The 18,268-nt window shown below is 33.9% G+C and overlaps 1 pseudogene across 1 annotated transcript in view; it reads left to right on the top strand.

Moving 5' to 3' along the window:
• The window catches only part of LOC143243649 (acetylcholine receptor subunit alpha-like), a 30,475-nt pseudogene extending 24,301 nt beyond the window's left edge, over positions 1–6,174 (top strand). The window contains exon 4 of the transcript XR_013024695.1: positions 5,642–6,174. The product of XR_013024695.1 is annotated as an acetylcholine receptor subunit alpha-like (transcript). The remainder of the gene's footprint in view (positions 1–5,641) is intronic.
• The last annotated feature ends 12,094 nt before the right edge of the window (positions 6,175–18,268 follow it).

The following is an 18,268-nucleotide window of genomic DNA, read 5'->3' as shown; positions in this document are numbered from 1 at the left end:
AATGTTAATGTGATGTATCACTGAATGTATAACTGAATGTTAATGTGATGTATCACTGAATGTTAATGTGATGTATTATTCAATGTTAATGTGATGTATTACTGAATGGTAATGTGATGTATTACTGAGTGGTAATGTGATGTATTACTGAATGTTAGTGTGATGTGTCACTGAATGTTAATATGATGTATCACTGAATGTATTACTGAATGTTAATGTGATGTATCACTGAATGTTAATATGATGTATCACTGAATGTATCACTGAATGTTAATGTGATGTAATACTGAATGGTAATGTGAAGAATAAGTGAATGGTAATGTGATGTATCACTGAATGGTAATGTGATGTATCACTGAATGTTAATGTGATGTATTACTGAATGGTAATGTGATGTATCACTGAATGTTAATGTGATGTATTACTGAATGTTAATGTGATGTATTACTGCGGATCCCCAGGGTATGTGAACTACAGTTTGGACATTTCTACTCTAGTTTATCATTTTGTAATTAGGGACGACTGCCGTAGGTAACCTTTAAATAATTATTTAATTATACTTCTCATTAGCGTTTCTATTACTGTGTTTATTACCACCGTATTCTTTATCTGGTCCCTTAGTGATTTTCAATAATTAAAAAAGTGTATTATAATGGTAACAATGTTCCGCTACATCCATCGCCGACGGCACATGTCTCTCAATTCGGATTTCATCAGGCCGACTTGGACATATAGTTAAGTAGCTTTGGGCGAATATCAGAAAACAAGTCACCTGTCTTTGTCAAAACAAATATGAATATAAACAAAAAACAATTAAATCAAAGCCAGTTTCTACTCTTGTGGCATGAAACCCTCTTAGTGATGTTATCTTACATTTATGGTTGGGATGCAGATCTAACGATCTGAATCCGAGAGTCCATGTTTCTCGTCCCATTGACTCACATACAATCTTTTCACTTGTTTGTAAAAATAGTATCCAAGAGTTGGCGGTCGGCAGTGATAACTAATTGCCTCACTCATAGTCTATTGCTCAGAAATTAGGGACAGCTAGTGCAGATAGCCCTCCATTAGCTTAAACAAGAAATTGTTGCTAAAAGAAATGTGTCAACACACAGCATGCGAGTCACGTTTTAGGTTCTAGTTTTATGTTTAAACTTTCTTTAGAATCATTGTTTAAAATTGTTTAACATGTTAGTCTTGCTGGTTTTATTTGAAATTGTGGGACTGCACGAACAAAATTCAAAGTTTGTTTTTCCTTCTAGATTTACGTAGTTTTAGAAATAAATGTATTTTGTAGACAAAAAACATCCTTACTTATTTTATTGAGATTTTCTTTTTTATTTGATATAACTTTGTGCTAATTTAGTTACATTAATACGAAACTAAGAAATTCGAGGGTACGTTTTTATTAATTGCGTTCTACGGATAATATGGAATGTTTCAAACTTCATGTCTCACTACCTTTCATTCAACAATTATTTATTGCATAGGAATACATTGGTTTTCTTATCCATTAAATAAACCATAAAATATTTCACCGTGTCCAATCTCATTCAAAACATTTCATCTCTGTCGTGATAACGTGTCACCAAGAGAGATTTTGATATCGAATAATCTCTGTCCTGTTATGGGAAAGAGAGAATCTCAACTTGATATATATATATACTACCTGAATGTGCGCATTTGTGATTATATAATTCATGAACACTGAAATGAAGCTACTTTGAAATCATCGTTTAACTACATCATTCTAAACTCTACCGTACATGTTAAGGCTTACGGTGTCCAATACGATATAAAGTGCTAACTGTAAGTTATAGGTCCGTAATTCTGAGTACAAAGATACGTTTTAGTTACCTATTTTTACAGCGTCAACAGTCTACGCTCTAATTATTAAGTTGTCTTTAGAACTCTGCACGTAGGAGTTTAACAATCAATTTCTATAACAAGAATACGGAATGAGGTCCTCCTCAATGGTCATGTTAACGGACATAGAGACTTCCCATACCATTTAAAACAGTCTCCTCTACTGGAAACAGCGACCTGAACAGCTTACATTTGTGGTGTCTTTACTTATAGTAATTATGTCACCAGAGTTGAAACATTTAGAATATTTATAGAAATTATGTTACCAGAGTTGAAACATTTAGAATACTTATACTAATTATGTCACCAAAGTTGAAACATTCAGAATAGTTATAGTAATAATGTCACCATAGTTAAAACATTTAGAATATTTATAGAAATTGTGTCACCAGAATAAAAACATTTAGAATACTTATTATACTTATTTGAGCAGAGTTGAAACATTTAGAATACTTAGAGTAATTATGTCAGCAGAATTAAACATTTACAATACATACAGAAATTATGTCAGCAGATTTAAAACATTTAGAATTGTCATAGCAATTATGTCACAAGAGTTAGAAAATTTAGAACACTTATGGTAATGTGATGTATTACTGAATGTTAATGTGATGTATTACTGAATGTTAATGTGATGTATAACTGAATGGTAATGTGATGTATAACTGAATGGTAATGTGATGTATAACTGAATGTTAATGTGATGTATTACTGAATGTTAATGTGATGTATTGCTGAATGGTAATGTGATGTATTACTGAATGTTAATGTGATGTATTACTGAATGTTAATGTGATGTATTACTCAATGTTTATGTGATGTATCACTGAATGTTAATGTGATGTATCTCTGAATGTTAATGTGATGTATCACTGAATGGAAATGTGATGTATTACTGAATGGCAATGTGATGTATAACTGAATGTTAATGTGATGCGTTACTGAATGTTAATGTGATTCATTACTGAATGTTTATGTGATGTATCACTGAATGTTAATGTGACGTATTACTGAATGTTGATGTGATGTATTACTGAATGTTAATGTGATGTATTACTGAATGTTAATGTGATGTGTCACTGAATGTTAATGTGATGTATTACTGAATGGTAATGTGATGTATCACTGAATGTTAATGTGATGTATTATTGAAATGTAATGTTATGTATCACTGAATGGTAATGTGATGTATTACTGAATGTTAATGTGATGTATCACTGAATGGTAATGTGATGTATCACTGAATGGTAATGTGATGTATTACTGAATGGTAATGTGATGTATTACTTAATGTTGATGTGATGTATTACTGAATGTAATGTGATGTATTACTGAATGTTAATGTGATGTATTACTGAATGGTAATGTGATGTATTACTGAATGGTAATGTGATGTATTACTGAATGTTAATGTGATGTATTACTGCGGATCCCCAGGGACTGTGAACCACAGTTTGGAAATCTCTACTCTAGTCTATCATTTTGTAATTTGGGACGACTGCCGTAGGTAACCTTTAAATAATTATTTAATTATACTTTTCATTAGCGTTTCTATTACTGTGTTTATTACCACCGTATTCTTTATCTGGTCCCTTAGTGATTTTCAATAATTAAAACAGTGTATTATAATGGTAACAATGTTCCGCTACATCCATCGCCGACGGCACATGTCTCTCAATTCGGATTTCATCAGGCCGACTTGGACATATAGTTAAGTAGCTTTGGGCGAATATCAGAAAACAAGTCACCTGTCTTTGTCAAAACAAATATGAATATAAACAAAAAACAATTAAATCAAAGCCAGTTTCTACTCTTGTGGCATGAAACCCTCTTAGTGATGTTATATTACATTTATGGTTGGGATGCAGATCTTACGATCTGAATCCGAGAGTCCATGTTTCTCGTCCCATTGACTCACATACAATCTTTTCACTTGTTTGTAAAAATAGTATCCAAGAGTTGGCGGTCGGCAGTGATAACTAATTGCCTCACTCATAGTCTATTGCTCAGAAATTAGGGACAGCTAGTGCAGATAGCCCTCCAGTAGCTTAAACAAGAAATTGTTGCTAAAAGAAATGTGTCAACACACAGCATGCGAGTCACGTTTTAGGTTCTAGTTTTATGTTTAAACTTTTTTTAGAAACATTGTTTAAAATTGTTTAACATGTTAGTCTTGCTGGTTTTATTTGAAATTGTGGGACTGCACGAACAAAATTCAAAGTTTGTTTTTCCTTCTAGATTTACGTGGTTTTAAAAATAAATGTATTTTGTAGACAAAAAACATCCTTACTTATTTTATTGAGATTTCCTTTTTTATTTGATATAACTTTGTGCTATTTTAGTTACATTAATACGAAACTAAGAAATTCGAGGGTACGTTTTTATTAATTGCGTTCTACGGATAATATGGAATGTTTCAGACTTCATGTCTCACTACCTTTCATTCAACAATTATCTATTGAATAGGAATACATTGGTTTTCTTATCCATTAAATAAACCATAAAATATCTCACCGTGTCCAGTCTCATTCAAAACATTTCATCTCTGTCGTGATAACGTGTCACCAAGGGAGATTTTGATATCGAATAATCTCTGTCCTGTTATGGGAAAGAGAGAATCTCAACTTGATATATATATATACTACCTGAATGTGCGCATTTGTGATTATATAATTCATGAACACTGAAAAGAAGCTACTTTGAAATCATCGTTTAACAACATCATTCTAAAGTCTACCGTACATGTTAAGGCTTACGGTGTCCAATACGATATAAAGTGCTAACTATAAGTTATAGGTCCGTAATTCTGAGTACAAAGATACATTTTAGTCGCCTATTTTTACAGCGTCAACAGTCTACGCTCTAATTATTAAGTTGTCTTTAGACCTCTGCACGTAGGAGTTTAATAATCAATGTCTATAACAAGAATACGGAATGAGGTCCTCCTCAATGGTCATGTTAACGGACATAGAGACTTCCCATACCATTCAAAACAGTCTCCTCTACTGGAAACAGCGACCTGAACAGCTTACATTTGTGGTGTCTTTACTTATAGTAATTATGTCACCAGATTTAAAACATTTAGAATATTTATAGAAATTATGTTACCAGAGTTGAAACATTTAGAATACTTATACTAATTATGTCACCAAAGTTGAAACATTCAGAATACTTATAGTAATAATGTCACCATAGTTAAAACATTTAGAATATTTATAGAAATTGTGTCACCAGAATTAAAACATTTAGAATACTTATACTAATTATGTCACCAAAGTTGAAACATTTAGAATACTTATGGTAATTGTTTCACCAGTGTTAAAACATTTAGAATATTTATAGTAATTATGTCAACACAGTTAAAACATTTACAATTCTTATAGTAATTATGTGACAAGAGTTAAAATATTTAGAACATTTCTTGTAATTATGTCACCAGAGTTAAAACATTTTGAATACTTATAGTATTTATCTCACCAGAGTTGAAACATTTAGAATACTCATAGTAATTATGTCAACACAGTTAAAACATTTAGAATACTTATAGTAATGATGTCACCTGAATTAAAACGTTTAGAATAGTTATGGTAACTTTTCTTATGATGTGATATGTTTGTATCATATTTATTAACTCCTTGTGGATCTTCTGTTGTTTATGTATGAGAATCTAGTTAAGTGTAGTCACATCCTTTTCGAAGATTAAATACTTTGGAAATATATCAAGAGATACATAGAAAATATGAGAAAGACCGACCGTTGTTTTTATTTATTTCAGGTTTTGGAGGACTGGAATTTTTTAGCCATGGTTCTGGACCGTTTGTTTCTTTGGGTCTTTACGATCGCCTGTGTCATAGGAACATGTGGAATCATTCTTCAAGCACCTTCTCTTTACGACAGCACAATCCCAATTGACAACTTGTCAAGAATCGGAAGAGAATTATGATTTATTTAGGTTTTTACATTATATTATGATTGTTCCAGCTGTGTATTTCGCCCTATATGGCAGCTATATGTATGGGTAGTGCTCTAAAAACCCTCCATGCTCCCCTTTTTTATTTTTGTTTTGTTTTCATACTTCTAAACAGGAAGTTAAATCTACTATCTTTAATCGTTGTATTTGTAGCTTCTGCAGCAAAAAATTGGTAAACAAAAGAATTATTCTACATAGGCTATAATTCTCTCTCAACCATTGTTCCGTTCCGCAGGTGTGACGTCATCATTTTTGGTGGACTTATGGTAATTTCTGCTGTAACATTCAAGCTGTTTAAAAAACGACAGATTGAATGGAATAAAACACATTCCTCTCTAATGCTCAATAGTTACCAAGATCTGGAGAATGAAATAAATGGTTCTAAATTCACTTTGGTTTGATTATCGTTCTTTGTTTTCAGGCTCTTTCACGATCCTAAACTGGATATCAATATTGCAACTTTATAAACCTTTAACTTACGTTAATTTACAAACAACTGTAGATTCAAGTTGGAAGTGAGACAAAACACAACACAAATTTATGTTATCAACTTGTTGTGTCAAATCTGAACTTTCACAGCTTCTGAGTGAATTGTGATATTCGATAAGGAGTGTGAGAGAGAAAGTCCCAGCAACTGAATGTGGTCTTGTTATCGTTGGACATGTGTTTAGATTACATCAAAACTCGAAGTGAAGTCGCAAGATGTCCTCTCCAGAATGAATGAATGCAGTCTTTCCTCGAAGTGAGGAACAAGAAGTCCTCTCTAGATGAAGGGGCACGCACTTCCCTCAAAAGTAAGTAACAAGAGGTTCTTTCTAAATAAATGAACACTTGCTTCCCTCGATGTAAGAAACAAGAGGTCCTCTTGAGATGAAAAAACACACGCGTCCCTCAAAGTAAGGAAGAAGAGGTTATTTTAAGATGAAGGAGCACATAATTACCTCGAAGTAAGAAATAAAACCTCCTGTCTGGGTTGAGATGAAGGAACAATGACTTCTCTTAAAGTGAAGGATCACATGCTTCACCATAAATTATGTTCAATGTTTGTATAAAATTAGTTCTATGTGAAACCAGAAATAACTTAAAGAAAGTCTACTCATATTCAGTAAGATCTTATGCATAATTAAACGTATCCTTTAACGTTATTGAATAATGCCTCATTGTATTACTATTCTAAATACTGCTCCCACGTTAAGCCTAACGCTAGTATTATGTGTCACGAGTAAAAGAAAATAACTCAAACATCCAGTTGTCAGTTTTTGGTTAGGTTTGCATCAACTGAGAACATAAATAACATGTTTGTTCAATGTTTCAAGTAATAAATTATATAAAAGTTAACTAAAAAATTTAACTTTGCCAATATATTTGTATTCTTACGTAAAATATAGTTTAGTTATTTACTAGACTTTGGTTACATCTGATGGGGAACAAACCTTGGTGACTAAACTTTAAATAAACCTGATGGGGCACAGAACTTAATGATAAAACTTTGAATACATCTGATGGGGAACAAACCTTGGTGACGAAACTTTGGATACATCTGATGGGGAACAAACCTTGGTGACTAAATTTTGGATACACCTGATAGAGAACAGACCTTGGAGACTAAACTTAAATACACCAAATGGAGAACAGACCTTGGTAACTAAATTTAAATACACCTGGTGGAAAACAGACTTTGGTGAACAAACTTTGGATACATCTGATAGGACCAGATTTTGTGAAGGAACAATTATGAATACACCTGATGGGAACAGAATTTGGTGAACAAACTTTGGATATACCTGTATACACTCCTGATAAGATAAGAACTATGTGGATAATACTTTAGAGATCAGAACATTGTGTCAGATTATAAATACTTTCAACTGGATCACAGCTCTGAAAATGCATTTTTTTATTGATATAATAAGACTTGAAATGTGAACCCACAAATCATCAGTTCTCACGTAACCAAGGGGAAACAGTCAGCCTTTATAAGCAGTAACCAACATGAAAACATATTACAGCAACGTAGGATATACTCTAACAACTAAACTAAAACATACTACAGTAATGTAGGATATACTCTAACAACTAAACTAAAACATATTACAGTAATGTAGGATATACTCTAACAACTAAACTAAAACATACTACAGTAATGTAGGATATACTCTAACAACTAAACTAAAACATATTACAGTAATGTGGGATATACTCTAACAACTAAACTAAAACATACTACAGTAATGTAGGATATACTCTAACAACTAAACTAAAACATATTACAGCAACGTAGAATATACTATAACAACTAAACTAAAACATATTACAGTAATATAGGATATACTCTAACAACTAAACTAAAACATATTACAGTAATGTAGGATATACTCTAACAACTAAACTAAAACATATTACAGCAACGTAGAATATACTATAACAACTAAACTAAAACATATTACAGTAATATAGGATATACTCTAACAACTAAACTAACACATATTACAGTAATGTAGGATATATTCTAACAATATGATTTAGATTCAAAGTTTAAATAGCTTCTTTAAAAACTATTATATGTTTACATAAAATCAAAACATTAAAAACAAATATATACTATTTCGTAATAACATTAGAAAGATACTATTTACAACATGGCCAGATGGTTAGAGAGCACTCGACTCGCAATCTGAGGGTCGTGGGTTCGAATCCCCGTCACACCAAACGTGTTCGCTCTTTTAGCCGTGGGGGCATTATAATATTACAGTCAATCTCACTATTCGTTGGTAAAAGAGTAGTACAAGAGTTGGCAGTGGGTGGTGATGACAAGATATCTTCCCTATAGTCTTAAGCTGCTAAATTATGGTTGGTTGGCGCAGATAGCTCTCGCGTAGCTTTGCGCGAAATTAAAAAAGAAACGCAATCGTATGTTTCATTTCACATTCTGAAGTCAAATACCGTTAAAGAACAACTCTGGAAGAATTAAGTTCAGTTCCTACACATGCTACGAACCTACTATTATTGAGCACTATCTTAATAAGACTTTTATTTTTTAATCAAGGCCTATCAATCATTTGTGGGTCCTTAAAATGCTGTCAAAAGCTTCTTCACTGCTGTCATAGGAGGAAAACTAACTGAATCTCTCAGAATCCTGTCATTTCTGAACTGGTAGGTTATCTGTATAGGTGACTGATTGATTACTGTGGTCAGAACAGGCGGGCACTTTCTCGAATAGCCGAAAAGAAAAGAGTAAATGACCACATAATGTTCTTTGAAAGAAAACAAAGTTTTAACAGAACGCAAGAAGTATTCGGCAGATGAGCAACATATATATATATATACATTATATCAACATTAAGAAACATAGCAGATAGTAGATAAAATATGAACACCACAAACTAGTGTTTGAAGTAACTTACACTCTCAAAATCTTAGTGAATTTAGAAATGTCACGACTAAACAAAGGGAAAACATTATATGACGTTCATTTCTGTAAAGCTTATATATTTCCATAATATAAATAAATGTTTCTCTATAGTAAGTATATGTGATCTTAGTAACTAGTTGTCAACTGTGGTAACTACACGTTCTGTATAGTAACTATATGTGTTCTTAGTAACTAGTTGTCATCTGTAGTAACTACATGTTCTGTATAGTAACTATATGTGATCTTAGTAACTAGTTGTCATCTGTAGTAACTACAGAAAATGTAGATCATATATAGTTACTACACATGACAACTAGTTACTACGTGTTCTGTATAGTAACTATATGTGATCTTAGTAACTAGTTGTCAACTGTGGTAACTACATGTTCTGTATAGTAACTATATGTGTTCTTAGTAACTAATTGTCATCTGTAGTAACTACATGTTCTGTATAGTAACTATATGTGATCTTAGTAGCTAGTTGTCATCTGTAGTAACTACAGAAAATGTAGATCATATATAGTTACTACACATGACAACTAGTTACTACGTGTTCTGTATAGTAACTATATGTGATTTTAGTAACTAGTTGTCAACTGTAGTAACTACATGTTATGTATAGTAATTATATGTGATCTTAGGAACTAGTTGTCATGTGTAGTAACTATATGTTCTGTATAGTAACTATACATTTGTAGTAACCAGATCTTTCTTTGAGGTTATTAAATGCTTTCGTGTTCTAACTAGATATATCAAGTCATCCTTTAAGTAATTTCCTATTCTAAGTTTAGGAAAGATAAAGGATTTCAAACCCTTTGAATGTTATTTAATCAATAATGTATGTTTCATTATTATTAATTACTTCCTGTCAAAGATTCATAAACTTCTAAATGTCACTTATATGAAATTCTTGGGGTTTGGAAGCAAAGAATGTAGAGATAGTAGTTTTAACATCTTCATGTGTTCCAAGCGTTTGCCCATCAAGACAGTTCTGTAAACTTTGGAATACATAATAATTAGATGGGACAAGGTCTGGAAAATAAGGAGAATGTGGAAGTTTTTCCCAGTCTAGCTCCTCAGTCTTTACAGATGTGATTCTTGCTGTATGGGACCATGTATTATACTGGTGTAACACAACACCTTTACGAATGACCAAAGCAGGCCTCTTTTCTTTCAGTGCAACATTCAAGCACTCTAACTGTTGATAATAGAAGTCAGATGTAATCTTTGCATTGAGTGGCATCAACTTAAAGTGGATCACACCAACAATATCCCACCAATCGCTTAACAAGACTTTTCTAGGCTGAAGGTCCATTTTAGGCTGTTCTTTAGTCAGTTTACCCTCACTGAGCCGTTGTTTGCGGTGCTTAACATTTTTATAAAAAATCCACTTTTCATCTCCAGTCATTAACCTGTTTAGAAAAGGTTAGTTACGTTCACGAGAGTGCAGGTAAGTGCAAATGTCCACTCTTGCTCTAAGGTTGGCTTCTGTCAAATCATGGGGGACCCATTTTCCAAGTTTTGACACCTTTCCAAGCTGTTGCAGATGACGGTGAACTGTTAAGTTGGTTGAATTAAGCATCTGTGCTAGTTCTTCAACTGTTACAGAACAATCTTCATCAAGTGCAGCCAGCAACAAGTCATCATTAAACTCAACAGGACGACGTGAACTTGACACATCACTTAAGCTGTGGTCACCTGATCTGAACTTCTGAAACCACCTTCGACATTTTCTTTCATTGAGAGACTCCACACCATAAACACCTTGAATGTTTTGTGTAGTTTCTGCTGCACTGTTGACTTTTAAACTCATAAAACATTATATGACTAATGTGCTCCTCAGACACATCCATCTTCATAAGGGTTTATTTGATTAATGACCTGAAAAGTGGAGTTGTGTTAGTTTCTTTTATTTGTCTGAACATTTTTATACATGTCCTACTATATATTTTAGTCATTAAAGCCTTCTACAAAGAGAGAAATGATGATGTACTTTCTGTATTGAAATTTCGGAAATTACTTATGGGATGACTTGACATTTAGCGTAAAAACTTTTTAAATAAATTGTGATTAGTGATAATATATCAACATTATGTATACGTGTACGCTAATGACGTATTTCATCGTATTTTGTATCTTAGATTATTACGTTCTGATTTTTCTGGAATGACTCTTATCATAAGTAGATTATAGTTACGAAACATCAGAATACTGTTGACTATAGTTATCACAATGTGGTATCCAAGTAGACTGAATGCTGTTATAGCCAATCAGAGGATAGAATTGTGATAGCCAAATACATTACTCACATCGTGCTCGTGAGCAGTCAATGTTTTAATAGAATGAAACGACGTAATACACAGTTCTTAATTAACGATAAACGAATACGTTTATCATTATGATAGAACATGTTTTCGCTGTATGAGAAATAATGGTGAGACGGTTCCTTAACGTGCCTGTAACCAGAACATACAAGTTTTATTTAATCAGACAAAACGAGTCATTTTGAATTACTTGTCCCGTTTTTCCTACTTACTTTCTTAACTTCTCAGTTAATCAACATTAATCTTAATAGGCTGTTCCTTTGTCTTTTTTCCTTTGTGGTCAGTTAGCTCCAACGCCTTTAACATGTTTGGACTGAATTAATGGAAGCTGATTTTATAAGAAACTGTCCACTCGCTTGTGTCACCTACCTTCTGTTTTAGCTGTATGATCTTCCCACCCAGTTCTGAGTTTGACAATGTTGTTTTGATCTCAAAAGTTGTTTTTTCTAATATATATCGTGAACGATGACAAATATGCAGTTTTATAGTTTTAAGGTTAAAACAACAAAACATGAAGTAAGTTAGTTTAACTTCACCGAGTTCACAGACATTAAATCTTTATCTATAACTTAGTGGAAACAAACTCACTATCAACAAAACGGTCTGATGTTAACTGTCGTCAAAGTCTCGTGCTATTTTAAGAATTTATCACGAACACTGGCTCAGACACCCAATAAGATTGAAGATATCTTATCAGAACAATGACGTCTTAACCCATAAACATTAAGAGAAGTCACTTTGTAAAAAATGCACAGAACCGAGGAGAATATGAAAATCAGTGGCCTCTATACACGATATATTTGAAATAAGTTTAGTAAAACAGTTGTCTGAGCAACAAATAAAACAGCAGGATATTACTTTCAAACATTTGTATAAACAGCCAGAAGGAGCAAACCTAAACATTTGCCTTAACAAACAGTACAAGTACAGATGCTTACATAAACACTTCACTAACAACTTGTTAAACTACATTAATGTACATAAACACCTGCCTTAAACAATAAAATGCATTAGTTTATAGCAATGACACCTAAAACTAGAATAAATCGAGTTCAGTGTACCACACACTTTTCTCAACAGTCCATAATGCTTTGAGAGACCTTGTTTGAATTTCCAAAGAATGTCTTAATTGGTAGCTTGGTCTGAGTTACACGAAACTCGTTCGTCTTAATGCTTTCTAGAAATAGATTGGTTCCATTAATAGTTAGTTGGTTTCGTCGTGGGTACAATAATTAGAGTTGTTGAGGTTGGATCTAAAAGTCCACAGTCTCGTCTTTTGTATTCATGATAAACCTGTTAAGTGTTCCCACCAGCCAATCAGGTGTAAACCACATGACACAGCTTAAAGTCGGTGGAATATTGTGTGGTCGCAGAGCAAACCAGATAACCATTTGTTATCATTTGATACCAGATAACCAGTTGTTATCATTTGATAATATATAACCATTTGTTATCATTTGATAACAGATAACCATTTGTCATCATTTGATAACAGATAACCATTTGTTATCATTTGTTTACTTTTCACTGTTGTCAATAAAACGGAAATAAATTAAATTCGGAAAAAGTTTGAGTTTCAGAGAAGTATATCAAACTGTCAGATGTGATTTGTTGGTGTTCACAAGTTTGAGTTTCAGAGAAGTGTGTCAAACTGTCAGATGTGATTTGTTGGTGTTCACAAGTTTGAGTTTCAGAGAAGTATATCAAACTGTCAGATGTGATTTGTTGGTGTTCACAAGTTTGAGTTTCAGAGAAGTGTGTCAAACTGTCAGATGTGATTTGTTGGTGTTCACAAGTTTGAGTTTCAGAGAAGTATGTCAAACTGTCAGATGTGATTTGTTGGTGTTCACAAGTTTGAGTTTCAGAGAAGTGTGTCACATTGTCAGATGTGAATTGTTGGTGTTCACAAGTTTGAGTTTCAGAGAAGTATGTCAAACTGTCAGATGTGATTTGTTGGTGTTCACAAGTTTGAGTTTCAGAGAAGTGTGTCAAACTGTCAGATGTGATTTGTTGGTGTTCACAAGTTTGAGTTTCAGAGAAGTGTGTCAAACTGTCAGGTGATTTGTTGGTGTTCACAAGTTTGAGTTTCAGAGAAGTGTGTCACACTGTCAGATGTGATTTGTTGGTGCTCACAAGTTTGAGTTTCAGAGAAGTGTGTCACATTGTCAGATGTGAATTGTTGGTGTTCACAAGTTTGAGTTTCAGAGAAGTGTGTCACACTGTCAGATGTGATTTGTTGGTGTTCACATGTTTGAGTTTCAGAGAAGTGTGTCACACTGTCAGATGTGATTTGTTGGTGTTCACATGTTTGAGTTTCAGAGAAGTGTGTCAAACTGTCAGATGTGATTTGTTGGTGCTCACAAGTTTGAGTTTCAGAGAAGTGTGTCACACTGTCAGATGTGATTTGTTGGTGTTCACAAGTGTGAGTTTCAGAGAAGTGTGTCACACTGTCAGATGTGATTTGTTGGTGTTCACAAGTTTGAGTTTCAGAGAAATGTGTCACACTGTCAGAAGTGATTTGTTGGTGTTCACAAGTTTGAGTTTCAGAGAAATGTGTCACACTGTTAGGTGTGATTTATTGGTGTTCACTTTGGGGTTTGGCTGAGTTACAAAATCCTACTATTCGATTAGAGTACCTCAAAAGTTGGCGGTAGGTGCTACTGATTATATTCCTTCCCTCTGTGCTATGAATAAATATCTAACGCAAATAAACAGTCTATTTGGAACGCATGAGGATATAGTTATGACGTAAATCTCTTTCAACTACCGAATTATGTTCAAACTATGTGAATCATGTCACATTACAACTTAGCTGCTTCTTCCTTGATAAACCTGTTCACTGTTACTAATGTCTTAAACGTGGGTAATAATAAAACGTTGCCGTTTTAGCTTATCTTTAAAACAAAGGTTTTGTTTTGTTTTTGTTCTAAAGAACATTACTGTACTTCAGGACATAAATGCATTCTTTCTGATGCTTGTGTGTCGCCACTCTCTGTAACCAACAGTATACACGTACTAGAACTATTGTGTGTAACCACTATCAACAGTACAGACGTAGTCGAACTATTGTGTGTAACCACTATCAACAGTACAGACGTAGTAAAACTATTGTGTGTAACCACTATCAACAGTATAGACGTAGTAAAACTATTGTGTGTAACCACTATCAACAGTATAGACGTACTAGAACTATTGTATGTAACCATTATCAACAGTAGAGATGTAGTAAAACTATTGTGTGTAACCACTATCAACAGTAGAGATGTAGTAAAACCATTGTGTGTAACCACTATCAACAGTATAGACGTACTAGAACTATTGTGTAACCACTATCAACAGTATAGACGTACTAGAACTATTGTGTAAAACCACTATCAACAGTACAGACGTAGTAAAACTATTGTGTGTAACCACTATCAATAGTATAGACGTACTAAACCTATTGTAACCACTATCAACAGTATAGACGTACTAGAACTATTGTGTGTAACCACTATCAACAGTACAGACGTAGTAAAACTATTGTGTGTAACCACTATCAACAGTAGAGATGTAGTAAACTGCTCTGTGTAACCACTATCAACAGTACAGACGTAGTAAACTATTGTGTGTAACCACTATCAACAGTATAGACGTACTAGAACCATTGTGTAACCACTATCAACAGTACAGACGTACTAAAACTATTGTGTGTAACCACTATCAACAGTATAGACGTAGTAAAACTATTGTGTGTAACCACTATCAACAGTACAGACGTAGTAAAACTATTGTGTGTAACCACTATCAACAGTACAGACGCAGTAAAACTATTGTGTGTAACCACTATCAACAGTATAGACGTAGTAAAACTATTGTGTGTAACCACTATCAACAGTAGAGATGTAGTAAAACCATTGTGTGTAACCACTATCAACAGTACAGACGTAGTAAAACTATTGTGTGTAACCACTATCAACAGTACAGACGTAGTAAAACTACTCTGTGTAACCACTATCAACAGTATAGACGTACTAGAACTATTGTGTGTAACCATTATCAACAGTAGAGATGTAGTAAACTGCTCTGTGTAACCACTATGAACAGTATAGACGTAGTAGAACTATTGTGTGTAACCACTATCTGGTATTCTGGCTAGCCAGTTGGTGAGGATGTGGTATTCTGGCCAGCCAGTTGGTGAGGAGTGTGGTATTCTGGCTAGCCAGTTGGTGAGAGTGTGGTATTCTGGCTAGCCAGTTGGTACGGATGTGGTATTCTGGCTTGCTAGTTGGTGATACTGGGATATACCAGCTAGTATTCTGACTAGCCAGTTAGTACCATTGTGATGTTCCAGCTAACTAACCAGTTAGTACCATTGTGATGTTCCAGCTAACCAACCAGTTGGTACCATTGTGATGTTCCAGCTAACTAACCAGTTAGTACCATTGTGATGTTCCAGTTAACTAACCAGTTAGTACCATTGTGATGTTCCAGCTAACTAACTAGTTAGTACCATTGTGAAGTTCCAGCTAACTAACCAGTTAGTACCATTGGGATGTTCCAGCTAACTAACCAGATGGTACCATTGTGATGTTCCAGCTAACCAACCAGTTGGTACCATTGTGATGTTCCAGCTAACTAACCAGTTGGTACCATTGTGATGTTCCAGCTAACCAACCAGTTAGTACCATTGTGATGTTCCAGCTAACTAGTTAGTACCATTGTGATGTTCCAGCTAACTAACTAGTTAGTACCATTGTGAAGTTCCAGCTAACTAACTAGTTAGTACCATTGTGAAGTTCCAGCTAACTAACCAGTTGGTACCATTGTGATGTTCCAGCTGACTAACCAGTTAGTACCATTGTGATGTTCCAACTAACTAGTTAGTACCATTGTGATGTTCCAGCTAACTATCCAGTTAGTACCATTGGGATGTTCCAGCTAACTAGATCTGTTAAATAGAGACAGAAGATTGTATATCGTTTGATCAGTAACACTGAAGGACTAAATTAAAAAGACCAAAACAAACAAAAGATAAAAAATAGTTGCCATCAACAGATACTGACCTGATGATCAAAGACCAAAGATTGGTTTTCTATATTTTGCTGACACAAACTCATAGATGAGAAATACCTAGGTCAATATCAACATTTTATATGTGACAGGAACGGTTCAATCCAGTAAACACAATGATTTCTAAATCATATGTGAACTTAAAGTTCGACATTTTCTAGGTCAAAACGAACACTCTATGCATAGAACAAACTGCTAAACCTTGAACAAAAAATATGTTCTCTTCCCAAAAGTTCGAAGATAATCAACCAGTTTCTTTAGATACGTGATTATGTTCTGTTCTGACGCCTCCTGCAAATATTTTTTTTTTTTTTTTTTCCTCTGCGTCGTTTCGAGAAAATGGTTTTAATTCACCTGCAGGTTATCAGGTCATCTGTGTAACAGCAACCATGAATTATATTTGCTCTTGATGGCAGATGGCAGAGAATATATTTTAATACGTGTGATAACAGACGAATATCAAACATGAAAAACCTGGTTCTGTACACGAAGCTCATGACAGATATAATTAATTAAACAGCACACTTGTGTTTCTTACAGCAAAGCCACATCGCACTATCTGCAGTGTCCACTAAAGGGAATCGAGCACCTGATTTTGGGCTGTAAATCAGAAAACTTACCGCTGTCCAAGCGAGAGAGTCGCACACGAAAATTTTGATTTAATGGAGTCCACTGATATAAGCGATATTGTTGAAAACATGTAACTTACTACTGACAGCAGAGATATTCCATATGAAGTCCACTGATATAAACGATATTGTTGAAAACATGTAACTTACTACTGACAGCAGAGAGATTCCATATGAAGTCCACTGATATAAACGATATTGTTGAAAACATGTAACTTACTACTGATAGCAGAGATTCCATATGAAGTCCACTGACATAAACGATATTGTTGAAAACATCTAACTTACTACTGACAGCAGAGAAATTCCATGTGGAGTCCACTGATATAAGCGATATTGTTGAAAACATGTAACTTACTACTGACAGCAGAGAGATTCCATGTGGAGTCCACTGATATAAGTGATATTGTTGAAAACATGTAACTTACTACTGACAGCAGAGATCCCATATGAAGTCCACTGATATGAACGATATTGTGGAAAACATGTAACTTACTACTGACAGCAGAGAGATCCATTTTATGGATAAAGTGATTACTGGTTGGTTCTATTTATCTTGAATGACAATAGTGTTAATTAACAGAATCCATATTTGTGTCCACATTTGTGGACAAGACTGGAAAAAAGAATGGAGACAGTTTTAAATATCATTCTGAGGTAATAAATAACTCGTGGTGCTGTACAGAAGAGAGAATAAGTCGAACTTTGTTATCTTACAGAACGTTTCTGTTTTGTCCTAGATTATTAATAAACTGAATTACGTTCTTCTGCTAAACAACATTAGTGTTAGAATAAGCTACCTAACTTTGTAACATCATTTGTCTGAACGAATTTTATTATGTTATGGATTTTTTTAGTGTTTCAGTCTGCCTTTAGAACATAAATTACAAAGAACACAATATGCAACTCTTGTTTTGCAGTTTAAATCTATATATATATTTGTAGGGGAAAGCTTTTAAGAAATAGTGGAAGAAACCGTACTGTTTTAATCATTCTTGGTGTGTCTAGTGTTATT

This window comes from Tachypleus tridentatus, chromosome 2 (assembly GCF_004210375.1).
Source record: "Tachypleus tridentatus isolate NWPU-2018 chromosome 2, ASM421037v1, whole genome shotgun sequence".
In the NCBI taxonomy this organism is placed as follows: Eukaryota; Metazoa; Arthropoda; class Merostomata; order Xiphosura; family Limulidae; genus Tachypleus; species Tachypleus tridentatus.
This window is presented reverse-complemented; position numbering and strand designations above follow the sequence as displayed.